The sequence below is a fragment of the Bos grunniens genome, chromosome 25 (genome assembly GCF_055505025.1).
Source record: "Bos grunniens cultivar Pamir isolate PY7600 chromosome 25, Bosgru_T2T1.0, whole genome shotgun sequence".
In the NCBI taxonomy this organism is placed as follows: Eukaryota; Metazoa; Chordata; class Mammalia; order Artiodactyla; family Bovidae; genus Bos; species Bos grunniens.
Window position 1 is genome coordinate 2,933,645 of NC_141189.1, and position 18,860 is coordinate 2,952,504.

At 41.8% G+C, this 18,860-nt stretch overlaps 1 protein-coding gene across 4 annotated transcripts in view; it reads left to right on the forward strand.

Moving 5' to 3' along the window:
• SDK1 (sidekick cell adhesion molecule 1) overlaps positions 1 to 18,860 on the forward strand; it is a 742,921-nt gene that overhangs the window by 355,460 nt on the left and 368,601 nt on the right. The gene's annotated exons all lie outside the window — the stretch shown is intronic.

Genomic DNA, 18,860 nt, shown 5'->3' on the forward strand with positions numbered 1-18,860 from the left:
CTTCATGGTAAGATTCCACCTCAGTTTTAACCCCGTATAACGTACCAATATGTTTTCAAGTTGATTACACTCTCCATTGCAAGACCCGTATAAACTTTACATTAATAAAACCCATATGACTTGTCTTTGAGTTCCAAGAAAATTTAATTTGGAAGTAATACTTTGCATTTATGTAACACCTTTTCTAATGTGTAGTCTCAAAACATTTCAGGAAAAAAAGTACACTAATATTTTAGTCTGCATTTACAGGCAATTCACTGGGCTCATATTTCTTTATAAGACTCTGTGTGACCCACCAGAAATACTCAAATATAATGGTTTGTCTTTGTCAGATGATTTTGTTCTTCAAGGAAGATTACTTGGGAGAAAATTTCTTCAATTTATGATAGAAAAACACCTCTCTCATTTTCTTATCATTTAGCAGGAAGTGCACCGATTTCTCTCAGACAATTAAACTAATGTTTCATACCTGAGAATTACCTTTCAACATGAATAAATTCAGATGTATTTGAAAACCAATTACAAATTTCTGAATTTCAGACTTGTGAGGGCCAAAAAAAAAAACAAAAGGGCTCAAATTTTCTTAAGTTTTATGATGATCACATAGCAGAGTAGAAATGCCGTGAAATCAGAATGTCTTTGGATATGAAGAGGTCAGGCTATTCCTTGGAGTGAAAATGAATCACAGGCTCAGTTTTGCCCTAAGATAGACAACCTCCCCTACATGACTGTGGAAATTTCATAGAACTGCCAAACGTTGGAGATAGCTCAAAAAATAAGACGCCCTCTTCTCTTTTCAGGGACCTATATAAGGAGGCAGTAGTGTTCACAATAAGAAGTAGAAGATAGATGTGCTCTGGTGGTTTGATGTTTTAAAGAGAAATAAATAGATTATTATCAGACGTGGCCCGCGTGACCTCGGTTGCCCGACACCAATACAGATGCGTGCGTTGCTGTGAGGTCTGCTGTCAGTGGTGTTCAGAGCGTGTCAGAGAAGGAGAAAAACGGGGTCTACACGTAGTGTTTGTTCTTGTCTTAAGCAGTGAGTCGCGGTTCGTCTGCTTACTCCTTCTTTCAGCAGGTGTCTGGCATGTGTCCTAAGGTGGGTCGCGTGTGTGCCGCAAGGACGTCCTTGAGAAGCTAGCGGCTGCAGGGGCTGCCTGCCTGCCAGGCTCACCCGGGCCCGGCTGCTCCTCTCCCTCCTGCACTGCCTCCCTCTCCTTTCTTTCTGCTCATTCATTCATCCATCCATATTTCTTTCCGTCCCTGCAACGTGCCAGGCCCTCAGACCACAGCTGTGAGCACCACTGTTCTCGGTCCTGCTCTAACTTCTACCCGAGTGGGGAGACACGTTAAATAAATGATTGTATAAATAACTTTAGTTGCAATTGTAATTTCTGTTCAGAGACCCCCAAATGATTTCTGATTTCCTTTTTTCCTTAAAAAATTAGTTCTGATTCTAAAACTTTATAGACAACCTAGAAAATACAACACTGTATCAAGAAAAAATAACCTACCAGCTCTACAAGGAGAACAGGGTAATGCCCTTAACATTTGGATACATTTCCTTCCCCTGACTTCTTCTCTTTTTATGTGTGTGTGTATATATGTGCCCACACGTGTGTGCATTTGTAATCATACTGTATTCTCAGTTTTGTTGTTTGCCTTAAATGACCATTAAATAGTGAGAATTTCTTGTTATTAAATATGCTTAAAATATATTTTAGTTTTACTGAATGATATTTTATCTACCCTAAATCATTTAACTGTTTTTCTTTGGATACATTTTGATGATGTCGTCTCGATTTTTGTGTTATTTTAACTGATGTGATGATGAAAGTATAAATCCTGGTCTCATTTCTTGTTATCCTAGAATAGTATCTAGAATTGGAATTACTGGATCAGAGGGTATATTTTTGCCATGCCACATATACATATCATGTCATCTGTAAAGCATTATAAAAACATTATGGCTTTTGACCCAAATTATAGATATATAATGTGAAGCATACTCCTATTTTATAGAATTGTATCAATTTATGCACCCATTCTCAGAGTGTGTACGTATCTTGTTTCCATGTCCCCGGCACTGAGTGTTTGCAGATTTAAATTATATGTCAATTCGATGGGCAAAAGTAGTGTCCTGATCCTTTAGTGTTTTCAGTTGCTCATCATCAGTTGTATGTCATGTGCCTGTGTGTGATTTGCCTATTTTCTATTACTGTAGTCTTTTTTAATTAAATGAACAAATATAAATAAAGTTTTAGATGCCACTATGTATTACGTTAACATGACAATATATTTCCTATATAATACGTTAATATAGATATATTGTTTCTGGAGGATATTGAGAATTTATTATTTTTATGACTAGCAACGTACCCCACACTAATTTGTAATGCTACTTGTGGATCCTGCATCTAGCTAAGCATCAAGGTCTGTCTGTTGATCTGTGTTGTTTTATGACCTTGCCTTCCTCTTACTGATTGCCTTTTTTGCATAAGAAAATGTTTGACTATTTGTTATTGCAAGTTACCTCAATTACTTAAATTTTTTGTGTCGTAGTGTTGCCTCTTATTCAGATGAGTTTCAGAATCACAGTGGAATGTTCACAATTTTTTCTTAAAGATTTTGACTAGAATTACATTAAAAATATAAGTTAAATTTGGAAAGAACTGACATCTTTACAGTATTATTGGGTTGGCCTAAAAGTTTTTTTCCTCGTAAGATGTCATTTAATTGTCTTTAACTTCATTTGAAACATTTTGTTAGATTGTATTGTGACAGTTATCATATCAGCATGTGTTTAAAAAAGTCTTATGGTAAATTTTTAATATTTTAATATTGAAGATGGGAGGAAAAAAGCAACATTTTCATCATATTATGCTTTATCATTTCAACAAAGGTAAAACGCAACTGAAACAAACAGAAAAGAAAGATTTGTGCAGTGTATGGAAAAGTGTGTGACCAATCCAAAAGGTCAAAAGTGGTTTGCGAAGTTTCGTGCTAGAGATTTCTCTCTAGACAATGCTCCATGATTGGGCAGAGCAGTTAAAGTTGATAGTGATGAAATTAACATATTAACTGAGAGCAATCAGTGTTATACCACTCAAGAGATAACTGACATACTCAAAATATCCAAATCAAGTGCTGAGAATCACTCGCACCAGCTCAGCTGTGTTAACCACTTTGATATTGGGGTTCCACCATAGTGCATATGTGTGCACACTCAGTCGTGTCTGACTCTGCGACCCTCTGCGCTGTAGGCCACCAGGTTCCTCTGTCCATGGGATTATCCTGGCAAAGACACCTGGAGTGGGTTGCCATTTTCTTCTCCAGGGAATCTTCCCAATCCAGGGATCGAACCCAGGTCTGCCTGCACCTCCTGCCTTGCAGGCAGATTCTTCACCTCTGAGCCACTGGGGAAGCCCAGAGTCAAGTTAAAAAAAAACCTCTTGACTCTATTTCCACATGCAACTCTCTACTTAATGAAAACGTTCCATTCTAAGAAACAAATTGTGATGAGCAATGAGAATTGGGTACTGTACAACAGTGTGGTATGAGAGCGGTCATAGGACAAGCAAAATGAACCACCAACTATACCAAAGGCTGATCTTCATCCAGAGAAGACGATCTTGTGTATATGGTGGGATTGGAATGGAGTCCTTTATTATGATCTTCTTCCAGAAAACCAAACAATTAATTCCAACAGATACTGCTCCCAATTATAGCAACTGAAGCAACACACGACAAAAAGTCTCTAGAATTAGTCAACAGAAAATGCAGAATCTTCCATTAGGATAACACAAGACCACGTGTTTCTTCAATGACGAGGTAAAAGCTGTTACAACCTGGCTAGGAAATTCCGATTCATCCGCTGTGTTCACCAGACACTGCACCTTCAGATGTCCGTTGATTTCAGTCTTTACAAAATCCTCTTCATGGAAAAATTTTCAATTCCCTAGAAGACCATAGAAGGCACCAGAAGAGTTCTTTGTTCAAAAAAAAAAAAAAGGAAAAGTTTTGGGAAGATGGAATTATGAAGTTGCTTGAATTTTGGAAAATGGGAAAAGTTGATGGAACAAAACAGTGAATATGCTCTTCAATAAAGTTGTTGGTGAAAATGAAAAATATGTCTTGTATTTTTACTTAAAAACCAAAAGAACTTTTTGGGCAACCCAGTACATCTCCAATTTTCTATTGATGTGTGGGGCTGTGTTCCCTCCCTGTTGTTTGACCTCCCTGTTGTTAGTCCTAGTCAAAGCTATGGTTTTTCCAGTGGTCATGTATAGATGTGAGAGCTGGATTATAAAGCTGAGCACCAAAGAATTGCTGCTTTTCAACTGTGGTGTTGGAGAAGACTCTTGAGAGTCCCTTGGACTGCAAGGAGATCCAACCAGTCCATCCTAAAGGAAATCAGTCCTGAATATTCATTGGAAGGACTGATGCTGAAACTGAAACTCCAATATTTTGGCCACCTGATGTGAAGAACTGACTCATTGGAAAAGACTCTGATGCTGGGAAAGATTGAAGGTGGAAGGAGAAGGGAACAACAGAGGATGAGATGGTTGGATGGCATCACCGACTCAATGGAAATGAGTTTGAGTAAACTCTGGGAGTTGGTGATGGACCGGGAGGCCTTGTGTGTTGCATTCCATGGGGTCACAAAGTAACATGACTGAGCGACTGAACTGAATTGATGCAAGCTAAAGAGCAGAAAGAACAAAGAATGAAGAAAATGAGAGCTCAGAGAAATGTGGGAGACTATTAAACACACCAACATATGCATAGTGGGAATATGAGAGAAAGAGAAAGAAAGAAGAGAAAAAAAATATTTGCAGAAACAATGACTGAAAACATCTAAGATTTATTGACGAACAATAGCCTGTCCATCCAGGATGCTCAATGAAGTCAAAGTAGGATAATAGCAAACAAACTCATTGTATCTTTATAAACAGCTTCATCGTAGTAGAAGTGCTGAAATTCTTAAACAGATGGGAATACCAGGCCACCTGACCTGCCTCCTGAGAAATCCATATGCAGGTCAAGAAGCAACAGTTAGAACTGGACATGGAACAACAGACTGGTTCCAAATCGGGAAAGAAGTACGTCAAGGCAGTATATTGTCACCCTGCTTATTTAACTTCCATGCAGAGTACATCAGATGAAATGCCAGGCTGGATTAAGCACAAACTGGAATCAAGATTTCCAGGAGAAATATCAATGACCTCAGATACACAGATGATACCACCCATATGGCAGAAAGCAAAGAAGAACTAAAGAGCCTCTTGATGAAAATGAAAGAAGAGAGTGAAAAAGTTGGCTTAAAACTCAACATTCAGAAAAATAAGATCATGGATGGCATCTGGTCCCATCACTTCATGGCAAATAGATGGGGAAACAATGGAAACAGTGACAGACTTTCTTTTCTTGGGCTCCAAAATCACTGCAGATGATGACTACAGCCATGAAATTAAAAGACACTTGCTCCTTGGAAGAAAAGCTGTGACCAACCTAAATAGCATATTAAAAAGCAGAGACGTTAGTTTGCCAACAAAAGTCCATCTAGTCAAAGCTATGGTTTTTCCAGTGGTCATGTATGAATGTGAGAGTTGGACTATCAAGAAATCTGAGCACCGAAGAATTGCTGCTTTTGAACTGTGGTGTTGGAGAAGACTCTTGAGAGTCCCTTGGACTACAAGGAGATCCAGCCAGTCAGTCCTAAAGGAAATCAGTCTTGAATATTCATTGGAAGGACTGATGCTGAAGCTGAAACTCCGATATTTTGGCTACCTGACGCGAAGAACTGACTCACTGGAAAAGACTCTGATGCTGGGAAAGATTGAAGGCGGGAGGAGAAGGGGACGACAGAGGATGAGATGGTTGGATGGCATCACCGATGCTATGGACATGAGTTTGAGTAAGCTTTGGGAGTTGGTGATGGACAGGGAAGCTGAGTGTGCTGCAGTCCAGGGGGGTCACAAAGAGTCGGACAGAACTGAGTGATTGGACTGGACTGAAGGGAGTGTGGTCCTCTTTTGCGCATCCTCCCCTCCTCTCTTTGCCGAGGGGCTCACTTAACACTTGATGTTCACTGTGGCCCTGGCGCGAGTCCACATTCCACTGTGTGACCTTGACTATCCCCTCTCTTCTCAGACCTATGTGACCATCCAGTGGTGATGAAAAATCTTCTTTTATTTATTTCTACATATTTCTTGTTCTCTTTACCCAGGATATGGTGATGGTGCTCTGAAATTATAGTCCAACTTTCTCTCACAGAGTATACTGTTCTCTCTTCCTTTAATTCATCTTCTGTATTTAAGGTTATTCAAAAAGCAAAGATGATTGCATCCAATGTAATTATTGTCTAAATTTCTAACCCTTTGTAGGTGCTAACTTCTAAAATAAGATTTAGAAAATTAATTAAAGAATGAAAGAAAATATATTTAATTACTTTCCAATTTATTGATTCTCTAATTATTGTAATAGATCATATATTGAATTTAGAGACTATAATTATAGGAAAGTAATCTACTGTAAAGGAAGAGTATTTCATTGCTTATGATTCCCTAGGGTGTCCAACACTAATAACTTGGAGACCTCTAATATTTACCATTGTAATTTCTTAAAGAAAACCGAAATAACATGGTATGAATGATACATTCATGTTTAGAATAACAGTGCTGCGTGAACCCTGAGTTTGAAAATCCCTTGAAGACCTTGAAATGGATATATATCCTCATGTTTTTAAGTATAATAATTGTAATGTGAGACAAATCTTTTATTTTCTAGCTTGTCCCCCTGTAGCTGTTTTTATACCGATTTTTATAATAAAACCTCATGGAGTGAGTGAAGGGAATTTAAACCATTTCTTGCAAGGATTTTTTTCTATTACCTTGGAAAATAACAGCACAGGGCTGTGGCTTTTAAATTGCTTGTCTGCTAATTATAATTATAAGAAAAGCCAAGATATTGAAATTTGTGTGGTGCTAATTACTCATCCTCTCTCCTCCACTGTGATTTACGGTGTGTCTTTAGAATGTCAGTTGCTGATTGGGAGCTTCTGTCTCTGCCTTTTTTCTCAGCAATTAGGCTTCATCTTCAACTAATGAAACTGAGCGATGTTTGGCTAACATTGTGAAGAATCTCTCTTTAGCTCCGCTTCATTAAAAGTTGACATGAGACCTTAAAAAAGGTTTTGTGTTTTTGTATCTTAAGGCCATGTGTATTAACATAACTTTCATCCTCCTTTTTTCTTAAATTATTATTGCCTTCCTGTTCTTTGTCCTGGACAGTTTTTGGCCATCTCCGTCACCAAGCCATTGTCTTTTGCCCTAAGCAGAGCAGGCAGGGTCCTTGTTTTCACTCGTGTTTTTACATTGGTGTACAGTTTGTAACTCACCCGTCTCTTCTTCCCACTTCCATCCTGTAGCAGGTTTTTCTGTTGTTGTTCCTCCAGCATTTCTATGTGCTAATGATCCTTGAATCTTATTTTGCTGATCATCAGTCTGTGGAAGAGAAAGAAAGACTGTTAAAAGAATCTTCTCAACCCTTGGTTCTGGAAAGATGGAGTAGATGTGCTTATTTTTCCTGCTCAGTACAGCTAAAATCTATAAACTTTTTATATGGAAAACGTAAGGATAGCCTGAAACATGGAGTGCAGAAGGCAGATTGCCTAGGGACGTGGGGACCCGATGAATGACTATGGTTGGCCCCCTGAGCTTTCTGCTCACCTCAGATGTATTGGACAGAGTGCCAGAGAAGCTGGAAACCCAGGTGCCAATGGACACAGAGGAAAGAGCCTTCAAGAAACCCTGTCCTTTCTAGACAAAGGACCACAAGAGGGCTGGTGTTGTAAGACAGAAGAGCCTTAACCACTAACCACTTTATTGCATCAAACACTACACTCACAGACTCCATCAATAAAGCCAGTGGGAGCCTAGACTTTGGCCTTGCCAGTCTGCCTTGGGCAGTTCCACTCCCCTGCCACTGCCCAGAGAGGTGGGAGAGAAGGCCGAGTGTGCTGCTGAGCCTTCTGTCCCCACTGGGTGGTCGTGGGCTCCCCTGTGGTTTCAGGGGGCACCCAGGGGGTGCCTGGGCTTGTATTCACACCTGGTGCTGTTCCTGCCTCCTCACTGGGCTGGTGTCGGAGGAGGCCTGGCAGAGACTCGGGACTTCCACGTCCACCAGTGGTGACGTGCGCCCTCCCCGCAGTGACAGCGAGGCTCTGCAAGGAGTGGCCAGGGACCCCCTCCACATCCCATCCAGGGAGGGGTCAGCTGAGGCCACGGGCCTCCTGAACTTCCGTTCCCACCTGGCACCAGTGAGGGGGAGGTGCTGCCTCCCGTCTGCCAAAGCAGGGTGGCAGAAGCCCACTTAAACAGAAACGACTCCGTGGACTGTAGCCCCCCACCAGGCTCCCCTATCCATGGGATTCTCCAGGCAAGAATACTGGAGTGGGTGGCCATTTCCTTCTCCAGGGGATCTTCCCAACCCAGGGATTAAACTTGGGTCTCTCAAACTGCGGGCAGATTCTCTACTAACTGAACCACAAGGCTTCAACAGAAGCGCAGTTGCCAGGCCTTTTCCGCAGGGTATGTGGACTTTTCCAGAGTGGCCGGACCCTCCTGCCTTGCGTCCTGCGATGCACGAGCAGTCCAGACCCTTGCCAGCATTCGGTCACTGCCACTCCTTTTTATTTTAGCTGTTCCAATAGCACCTTAGTGATACTTGCTGCTGCTACTGCTAAGTCGCTTCAGTCGTGTCCGACTCTGTGCGACCCCATAGACGGCAGCCCACCAGGCTCCCCTGTCCCTGGGACTCTCCAGGCAAGAACACTGGAGTGGGTTGCCATTTCCTTCTCCAATGCATGAAAGTGAAAAGTGAAAGTGAAGTTGTTCAGTCGTGCCCGACTCTTAGCGACCCCATGGATACTTAAACGTGTTCTAATTTGCATTTCTCTCATGACTGGTGTTCCTGAATATCTTATGTGCTTATTTTCCATCTCAGACCCTCTTTCATAAAATGTCTCTTTGTATCTTTTGCCCATTTTAAAGTTGAGTTTTTTTTTTTATTGTGGAGTTTCAGGAGAATTCTCTGTGTATTCTAGAGAATGTATGGCTTTCAAGTATTTATTACAGTCCACAGCTTGTCTTTTCATTCCCTGAATAGGCACTTTTAAAGTTTAAAATTTGAAGAATCCCAATTTGTTGATTTTTATGGATCATGTCTTTGGGGTCATGTCTAGAACTCTTCACCAAATCCTAAAACCCAGAGATTTCCTTTTATGTTTTCTTTCAAAAGTTTAATAGTTTTAATTTTCATGTTTAATCTAACATGTTTTGAGTTAATTTTTACATGAGAAGTAGGGTTTAGGTCAGGCCTTATTTTTCTTCTTACGAATGTTTAATCCTTTCAGCTCCACTTATTGAAAAGACTATTCTTCCTCCTCTGAACTGCTGCTGTGACTTTGTCACAAATCAGTTGGCTGTACCTGTGTCCGTCTTCTTCTGGGTTCCCAGTTCTGTTTCGCTGATGTGTGTGTCTAGCCATGTGCCAGTGCCACAGAGTTTTTATTACTTTAACCATGTAATAAGAACTCAAATTGGGTAGAGTGAACCCTTCCACTTTATCCTTCTTTCTCAAAGTTGTTTCAGCTTCTTCACTTTTCCATATAAATTTTAGAATAATCTCTTTTATACTTAATTTTTTTTTCTTAGGATTTTTATAGGACGTATTAAACTTATATACATCAATTTGAAGAAAATTGACTTCTTTCAATCCATGGAACATATATTTAAATCTTTGATTTCTCTATTATATTTTGTAGTTTTCAACATCAGGTTCTGAATGTGTTTTGTTAGATTTATACCTAAATATTTCTTTTTTAAGCAATTGTAAAAAGATATTGTATTTTTATTTTATTTTCCATGTGTTCATCACTACCGTATAGAAATGCGGTTCATCTCCGCATGTTGATGTTGTATCCTGTAACCTTGCTAAGTTCAGTTACTCATGGAGCTTTTTAAAAAGTAGACTCCTTGGGATTTACCAAGTAGACTATCATGCCCCCTGCTAAATAGGAACAGTTATTTTTCTCCCTCTCCTACCTGCATGCCTGTTATTTCCTCTTCTGCATTATTGAGCTGCTTAGAAATTCCACTACCGTGTTAAAGAAGAGTGGCCAGTGCAGAGACACCCTTGTCTTGTTACCAGGTCTACAGGGAGGCATTCGGTAAGTCCCCGTGAAGTAAGACATCAACTGTGGGACTTCTGTATGCCCTGCTTACAGATTGAGGAAATTCTGTTCCCAGTCTCTCGATAGCCTCCATCAGGCATGGCTGTGAGATTCTGTCAAACGATCTTCCTGCACTGCCGCTGGCTTCCCACGTGGTCTCACTGTTGTCCCATCTTACGGTTTTACTGTTTTTATTTATTTATTTGCACCAACAAATGGCTCCTGTCAGTAGAGTAAATTCGTTGTCTTGAAGTTGGTCTTTTGCAAGCCTTTCCTTAGCTGCTTTCCAGGATGGATGAAACTTCCGCCATCAAAGGAGAATCTACAAAGGTCAGAACTCCAGGCTGTCTCCTGTTGGTGTTCGTCATCAGGGACCTTTGTGTTGAGCTCCATCGCAGCTCAAGGGAGCAGAGCTTGTGGCAGATGCCCCAAGTCTCCCACAAACTTCTTAGTTTCGTGTTATTTTTTTTATCTTTTGGTAAATTGTCTTAAAACCATTTGATATATTATTTGAGTACAGAGGAAGAGATTTTATTAAAGCTCCTTACACATTTCTTATACACTTTTAATATTGCCTACAGTGTCTTTTATTTTTTAAATCCTTTCAGGAGCAGGTAGGGGATTGATATCTCTCTAGCTTTTCAGTGGCGGATGTTGTGGCACTTATAGCCAGTGATACGCTGCGATTAGTTGTCCTACTGTCCCACAGGCATGCATTCTGCTTTCCCTCCTGGCTTTCTTAGAGAGTTATGTGTGTGTACGTATGAGCCCAGTTGTGTCCGACTCTTTGTGACCCCGTGGACCGTAGCCCACCAGTCTCCTCTGTCCATGGGATTCTCCAGGCAAGAATCCTGGAATGGGTTGCCATTTCCTCCTCTAGGGGATCTGCCCGACCCAGGGATCAAACCCATGCCTCTTGCATCTCCTGCGTTGTCAGATGGATTCTTTACTGTTAGCACCACCGGGAAGCCTCATCTTAGGGAGGGAGTCCCGTGAAACACGTCTGCTTCCTTCAGAATAACTAGCTTGATGTGAGGTTGTCACACACTGGACACACAACTAGTAACTTGTGTGTTCACTGGTTATTCAATGTTTCCGTGCTATTTTAATGAGACAGGGAAAAGCTCATTGCCCAGATCTGATTGTTTTTATTAAAGTTCTCACGTTGGAATCATTAAGGGCGGAAATCTGATTGTTGTCTTTTCTAATTTCAACATATGAACAAGCTGTTTAGGGAAAATCTTTCTCTTCTTTCTTTCTCAGTGCTTCACAATGTACTTTTCCTTAAGCAGAGTTTTTCACATGCTAACACAGAGCAGTGCCATCAAAGGCAGAACTTGTAAGAGTGCTCGCACACCCCAAGTTACCTGCAGCCATGGTCATTGCTTGAAGAAAAGGGGATCCCTGGTAATCAGGAGGGCACCCAAGAGGCCACCCAAGGGGGTCTGCAGTCTTAGCAGCCACCCCCTTCCACCTTTTAGTAAATCCCCAGGAATGTTCACACTCTTGGTTATTTCTATTTTCAAGTACCCTTATACTCCCACATAACACAGTGAATACTACAGCATTAACAAATATCTGGTTGGGATCTTTATCGCTGTGCTTTGCACAGTAATATAGGGGTTTTTCTCTAAAATATAAAGTGCATTTTAAAATTACTCTTTTAACTTTATGTCAATTTCTAACATTAATTTTATTTCCATTGAACTCTTAGGAAGTACTTTTGTATGCACATACAAAATTTGATCACAATTTGATCAAATTTGATCACAATTAATATTATTGCTCAGAAGGTAGACTAGCTTTATATCTAAAATTCTGAATTATGTAACTTAAGAAAGTTGATATACTTTCTTTTATTATAGTAAACAGTATTATTTGATTTTTTCAAACAACATAAAAATATTTTTATATACTTTTGCAGACTTCCTTTTTTCTTTAAAGTGAAAATAATCCCCATTAACTTAGGAGGCGGTGCTGTGTGCCACCTTTGCTTGTAAGGCCTCACTTATTCTGTCATTAAATGTGTACCGAGTGCTGGGCTTACACTTTATGGATACATCAGAGAGAAGACGAACCAGGTCCCTGACCTTGTAAAGTTTACATGGAGAGACAGGCCGTTAACAAGTAAGCAGATGAATAAACAAGATGACTCTAGATGGCTATAAATTACATGAGGGGCTTCCCAAGGGCACTAGTGGTAAAGACCTGCCTGCCAGTGCAGGAGACGTGAGAGGTGAAGGACTGGTGCCTGGGTCGGGAAGATCCCCTGGAGGAGGTAACGGCAACCCACTCCAGTATTCCTGCCTGGAGAATCCCAAGGACAGAGAGCCTGGCGGGCTACCGTCCATGGGGTCACAAAGAGTTGGACATGACTGAAGCGACTTAGCACAACGCAGCACAACATAAATTGCATGAAGGGCATTGAGAGATTTATGTAGTGGATGGTGGTCAAGGAAGTCTATTTTAAGAAGTTGACATCTGCACTGATTCCTAAAGTGTAAGACTGAGCCAGCAAATACCTGTGGTTAGAGTGCTTCCAGCCATGGAGATGGTGGCTCAGAGAGCCCGAGTGGAAGAGCTGAGTGTGTCGAAGAAACCGGAGGAAAATGAGTGTGACAGGAAGAGTCTCAGGATATGGGAGGATGGACGGACCCAGCCCTGCTGCTGGCAAGTCTGGGGGTGGGCAGCGGGTCATGGACAGCCGGGGGTACGGGGACCCCTCAGCAGCCCCGGGAGATGTGGGCACACCCCCGGGGACAAGCACCTGTGTTCAGAGCTGCGTCTGGCTGGTCAACAAACTGATGGACGGTGAAGGCATTGTCTTCTCCGTTAGGATAAGAAAGATAGGGATTTTCTTACTTCAGAGTCCTCTGGGAACTGAGGTTCTGTGTGAAGTACACTTGGGGTGTTTATCTCTCCACACCTAGAGAAATCCAGACTCTCAAAAAAGGGGGGGATTCCCAAAGAGTTTGAAGTAAGAAAGGATTTCGGTGGGGTGTGGATGCGTGTCACACATTTTCTTCACTCATTTCTCGCTCTGTCTTAGACGACTATTTCTTTCTCCCCACCACAGTCTTCTACCACTGAATCGGGCCTGGTCTAGACTTTAGTATTTGCAACAAAAAGGGCAAAAAAGAATCTTTTCAAGCATGTGTCAGCTCCATTAGAATAAAATGTCACCGGAATCTCAGCAGCTCTCTGTTCCTCTATTTGATCATTGATCGTGGAATCAGAACTCGAGCTTTCATCTGGAGAATATACTGGCTTTGAAAGCAAAACCACCCAGCAATTTAATTACTGTATAATTTGCTTATGCTCAGGTATTATAGTCACAACCTGTCATTTATTGACAAGTCATATATCTAGTAACCTTTGTGATTAAGAACCAAAATGAGACCCAGGAGTCCGCAAAGCTGACTTTACACAGCCAAAATAAGCACCACATTAATTCAGGGCTGGATTAGAGACAGCGCTCCTCAGACCCTAATTCAAAGGCTGTTTCATCTCAGTCCACGCACACGCTTGGGATCTCAGGTTAGAAGCAGTGAGAAGCAGGTGTCCAGGCAGCAGCACGGAGGGAGCCAGCAGCGTGGCAGCCCTGGAGGAGGCAGGGGAGCGCAGAGCGTGGGGCCAGAGTCACCACCAGCACCCAATCCCACCCTGAGGGTGTAGATGACCCTGCAGGACGGGGGTGGGGGGGCAGGAACAGCTCTGGGCTCAGGTTCACACGGCTTCCCACCCTACCCATCCCCCACGACGGGCAGCACAGGGTCTGGAGAGGCCTCAAAGTGCCGTCTGTGAGCAGACTTTGTTGTTCAGTCACTAAGTCACATCCCACTCTGCAACCTCATGGACAGCAACACACCAGGCTCCTCTGTCCTCCACTATTTCCTGGAGTTTGCTCCGAGTCAGTGAAGCTGTCTAGCCATTTCATCCTCTGCCACCCGCTTCTTTTGTCTTCAGTCTTTCCCAGCATCAGGGTCTTTTCCAGTGAGCTGGCTCTTTGCATCAGGTGGCCAAAGTATTAGAGCTTCAGCTTCAGTCCTTCCAATGAATATTCAAGGTCGATTTCCTTTAGGATTGATTGGTTTGATCTCCTTGCAGTCCAGTTGCTTAAAATCTCTGAGTTGCAGTTTCTTAATGGTGAATATGAAGGATAAGAATTATTGTTCTTAGAATTAAAAGAAATAATACGTGTGAAAAGGACTTTGGCTCTATAAAAGTACAATGTGAAGATTAGCTAAAAAGTCCTTTTTCTGCCTTTGATTAGGTGTTTAATTACTGACTAGTCACTCATCCTGAGACTCAGTGTCCTCCTAAATTGAGAAAATAATTGTACTTTACTTGCCCATTTCATTCCAGTAAAACAATGCCCTTAAACTCCTTGCATTCTGTGAGCTTTGCACTCTTATGAATGAGTGATGCTGTCATTCCTGCGATACATTACAGAGCAACAGACAGATTGTGAAAATGGCCCTGAGGCCTCCAGAAAGGGTTAGATGTCATGCCGTATGCTTTATTTAAGAAGGAAAAGAACTGTTGTATAATTAATTTCAGAAAATTTTCTCCAAAATGTGTTTCTAAAACAATTGACCCTGCTTGAAGCATTGCGCATCAGATGTCTGGGATGTTTGCTTTTGCAGGATGTCTCATTTCCCAGTTATGCCAGAGTGAGCTGTTTTGTGTGTGTCTCAGATGCGGAGAGGTTCTAATTGCGTGCAAATTACAATGAAGTTAATACATGGCACCAATTCTGAGATTTTAAAATGGGCTTTGAGAGAATGCAGTGTGGGCTTAGATTGATAATAATTCTAATCTTTTAAAATGGTGAATCAATATTATATAGCATTAAAACTCCAATAAAAAGTAAATGAAGACTCAAGTAGAGAGACCACTCATCTCTCAGTGTGGTTCAACTTCTCAAAGGATGACTTTAAAATTTATTAAATGCTAAGATTGTAATTGTCCTTATTGTTCACTGTATACCAAAATAATTGTACATATAATTAATGAGAGATGTTAAACTACCCTAATCACAAATATACTACATTGTCATAAATTGTTCAAATATAATTACAAACTTCTTAAAGCTCAACATTCAGAAAACTAAGATCATGGCATCTGGTCCTATCACTTCATGGGAAATGGATGGGGAAACAGTGGAAACAATGTCAGACTTTATTTGGGGGGGCTCCAAAATCACTGCAGATGGTGACTTCAGCCATGAAATTAAAAGACGCTTACTCCTTGGAAGGAAAGTTATGACCAACCTAGACAGCATATTCCAAAGCAGAGACATTACTTTGCCAACAAAGGTCCATCTAGTCAAGGCTATAATTTTTCCAGTGGTCATGTATGGATGTGAGAGTTGGACTGTGAAGAAGGCTGAGCGCCAAAGAATTCCTGCTTTTGAACTGTGGTGTTGGAGAAGACTCTTGAGAGTCCCTTGGACTGCAAGGAGATCCAACCAGTCCATTCTGAAGGAGATCAGTCCTGGGTGTTCTTTAGAAGGACTGATGCTGAAGCTGAAACTCCAATACTTTGGCCACCTCATGCGAAGAGTTGACTCCTTGGAAAAGACCCTAATGCTAGGAGGGATTGGGGGCAGGAAGAGAAGGGGACAACAGAGGATGAGATGGCTGGATGGCATCACCGACTCGATGGACATGAGTTTGAGTGAACTCCAGGAGTTGGTGATGGACAGGGAGGCCTGGCGTGCTGCAGTTCATGGGGTCACAAAGAGTCGGACACGACTGAGCGACTGAACTGAACTGAACTGAATTACAAACTTCAGGTTTTATTTTACTTTTTGCAGATGAACTGCAGACTGTAAACTACTTAATGATATAGCTATAATACTTAATAGAAATTTTGGTAAAAATTATTTGATCCATCATTTTCTTTATTTTTTTAATTAAAAAATACTTTATTGCTACAAAATGCTACCCATCCTCTGAGTCTTCAGTGGGTCATGGTAGTAACATCAAAGGTCACTGATTGCAGATGACCCATGACCAATAAGTAATAATGAGGAAGTTTGAAATATTGCAGAAGTTACCAGGACGTGGTGTATAGATGCAGAAGTGAGCAAATGCTGTTGGAAAAATGGCACCGATTAACTTGCTCAAAGCAGGGTTGCCACAAACCTGCAATTTGTAAAAAATGTATTATGTGCAAAGTGCAGTATAAAGAGGTCTGCCTCTTGTTCATGTCACCTCTATCGACAACCCGGAATCGGCTAGTCCTTCATCCCGGTTCCCCAGAAAGTCCATGTCACCTCTATCGACAACCCGGAATCGGCTAGTCCTTCATCCCGGTTCCCCAGAAAGTCTGCTAAGGAGTATTGGTACCTTGAGGGCAGAGATAGTTCCTGCAATTTGAAACTCACAGGGAAGTTGCTTTGTAATCATTTATTAATTTATTGAAAGACGCCGTGTCCCCCGTTAGCTCCGCCACTGAGTTCTCACAGGCATCCTGATTAGCGTCCGCCTTGAGGCACTGAACTCTCATGCTTGAGGGCCTCTGATTTCATTTGTTTGTTTATGGTGTCTCGGTCAACTGCTTGGTCTTGACTGTTGCTACACGGAGTCAGGCTGACTCCACTGAACAATAAAGAAAACATTTACTTAAAAGAAAAAAAGAACAGAGCTTCAGGGACCTATGAGACTATAAACTAAGACCTAACATTCATACCATTGGAATGCCCAGGAGGAGAGGACAAAGAGCAGGGCTGAAAAAGTATTCAAAGAAATAATGGCTGAAAACTTCCTGGATTAGAGGGGAAAACAAAACAAAACCAACCTGGAGATTTAGGAAGCTGAGTGAATCCCAGATAAGATAAAGTCAAAGAAACCTATTCAAAGACACCTCATACTTAAACTTATGAAAAGTAAAGATAAAGGAAAACTCTTCAGACTGAAAAATAAAAAAGAATTGTCAACTGTGAGTTCTATATCTGGCAAAAATATCATTCAGGAATGAAGGGGAAAAACTTAGACTAAGGAGACTGAGAGAATGTGTTTCTACAACACCAGCACTGTAAGAATGACCAAAGGAGGCCCTCCAAACAGAGAGCATGATCAGAGGAGGAGACTGGGAGCTGCAGAAAGGAAAGAAGGACAAACAGCTGGAGAAACAAAACTCAACAGACTACCCCCTCATGAATTTCTTAAATTATATTTGAAACTCAAAGGAAAAAAAAAAAAAAACACACCTATAACACAATCTGAAGTGGTGCTAGATATGTGTAGCAAGCATGCTCAGTCACTCCAGTTGTGTCTGACTTCTTTTCGACCCCATGGACTGCAGCCCACCAGGCTCCCCTGTCCAAGGATTTTCCAGGCAGGAATACTGGAGTGGGTGGCCATTTCCTTCTCTAAGGGATCTTCTCGGTCCAGGGATCAAACTCCCATCTCCTGCCTTGGCAGGCGAGTTCTTTAGTGTCTGAGCCACCAGAGAAGCCCTAACTCGACTCTATTGAGTGGTAAGGCTTCCTAAACAGTAGGCACCCAGGAGCTGTTGTTGGCCTGTGTGGCTCTCCAGTCCTTTGCCTCTGTGTGCTTTTTCAGGACTGGGGACTCCTCATGGGCGCACAGTGTGCACCCCGCAGCACTCCACACCCTCCGGACACGCAGGAAGTGCTTACAAAGGGCCGTGGTGAGTTCAGCAGCACCCCGCCCCAGGGTGCCCAGACACGCACACTGTGGCATCAAGCGTCCCGCATCCCGGCCCAGGGCCCTCGGAGGCAGGGACTGAGCTGTGGAGGGTCAGCACACACGCCTGCCTGTCCTTCAGGCCCCGCCAGACACTGGACCAGAGCGGGCTTCTCACCCCCAGGGCCACACACCACCCCTCCTGCCCTTGCTCTTCCGTTCTCAGGAAACACTTCCCAGGGCAGCACGGAAGAGCAGCCGAAGTATCGATACTTAGAATTTAGAAACGCCTTTCACCTTGGAATTGCTTTACAAGCTTTACACTTCACTTGACTCTATGGATAAAGAAAGAAGTGACGTGTAATATTCAGTTTCACGCTTGGGAAACAAACGTTGAGGTTACGCAACTTCTGCAAGGCCAGGTAGCACACCTGTGTTTGGAAGGAGTTTGTGACTACGTAGTTTGGCTCTCAGACCTTTCTCAAGTGTGTTCAAAAATAACAGGCTTCCGTATTCAAGATTTAGCTTCATCCCTCATGAGTAATAAGTTAAGAACTCAAGATGAGAGAGTAAATAAGACCAAATAAATAAGTTGCCTCTGTGTACTGAGATGTAGACATAAATTCAGATCATTACCCTGGAACTGAGAGAGCACTTTCCTAAAATATTAGAATAACAGTTTCTACATCTTAAATACAAGCTTTTAAAAAATAGGATATTTGTTGATAAAAGGACACTTCTAAGGGCTGCTGCATATCTTGGCGATTTAACAAATTGGGGAGGTGAAAAAGGTTACTTCTTCAGTTTTCTTTATTCACTTATTAGCAGTAAAATTAGGAAAATCAGTGAGAGAATTTTACCTGTTTTGTTGACCTTATGATAATACAGTGTTTCATTGTAAAGCTTGAATTTCAAACATGGACTGTTTTCATTGCTGTAGTCTGAGGAATTAGAAAAAGACGATTCAC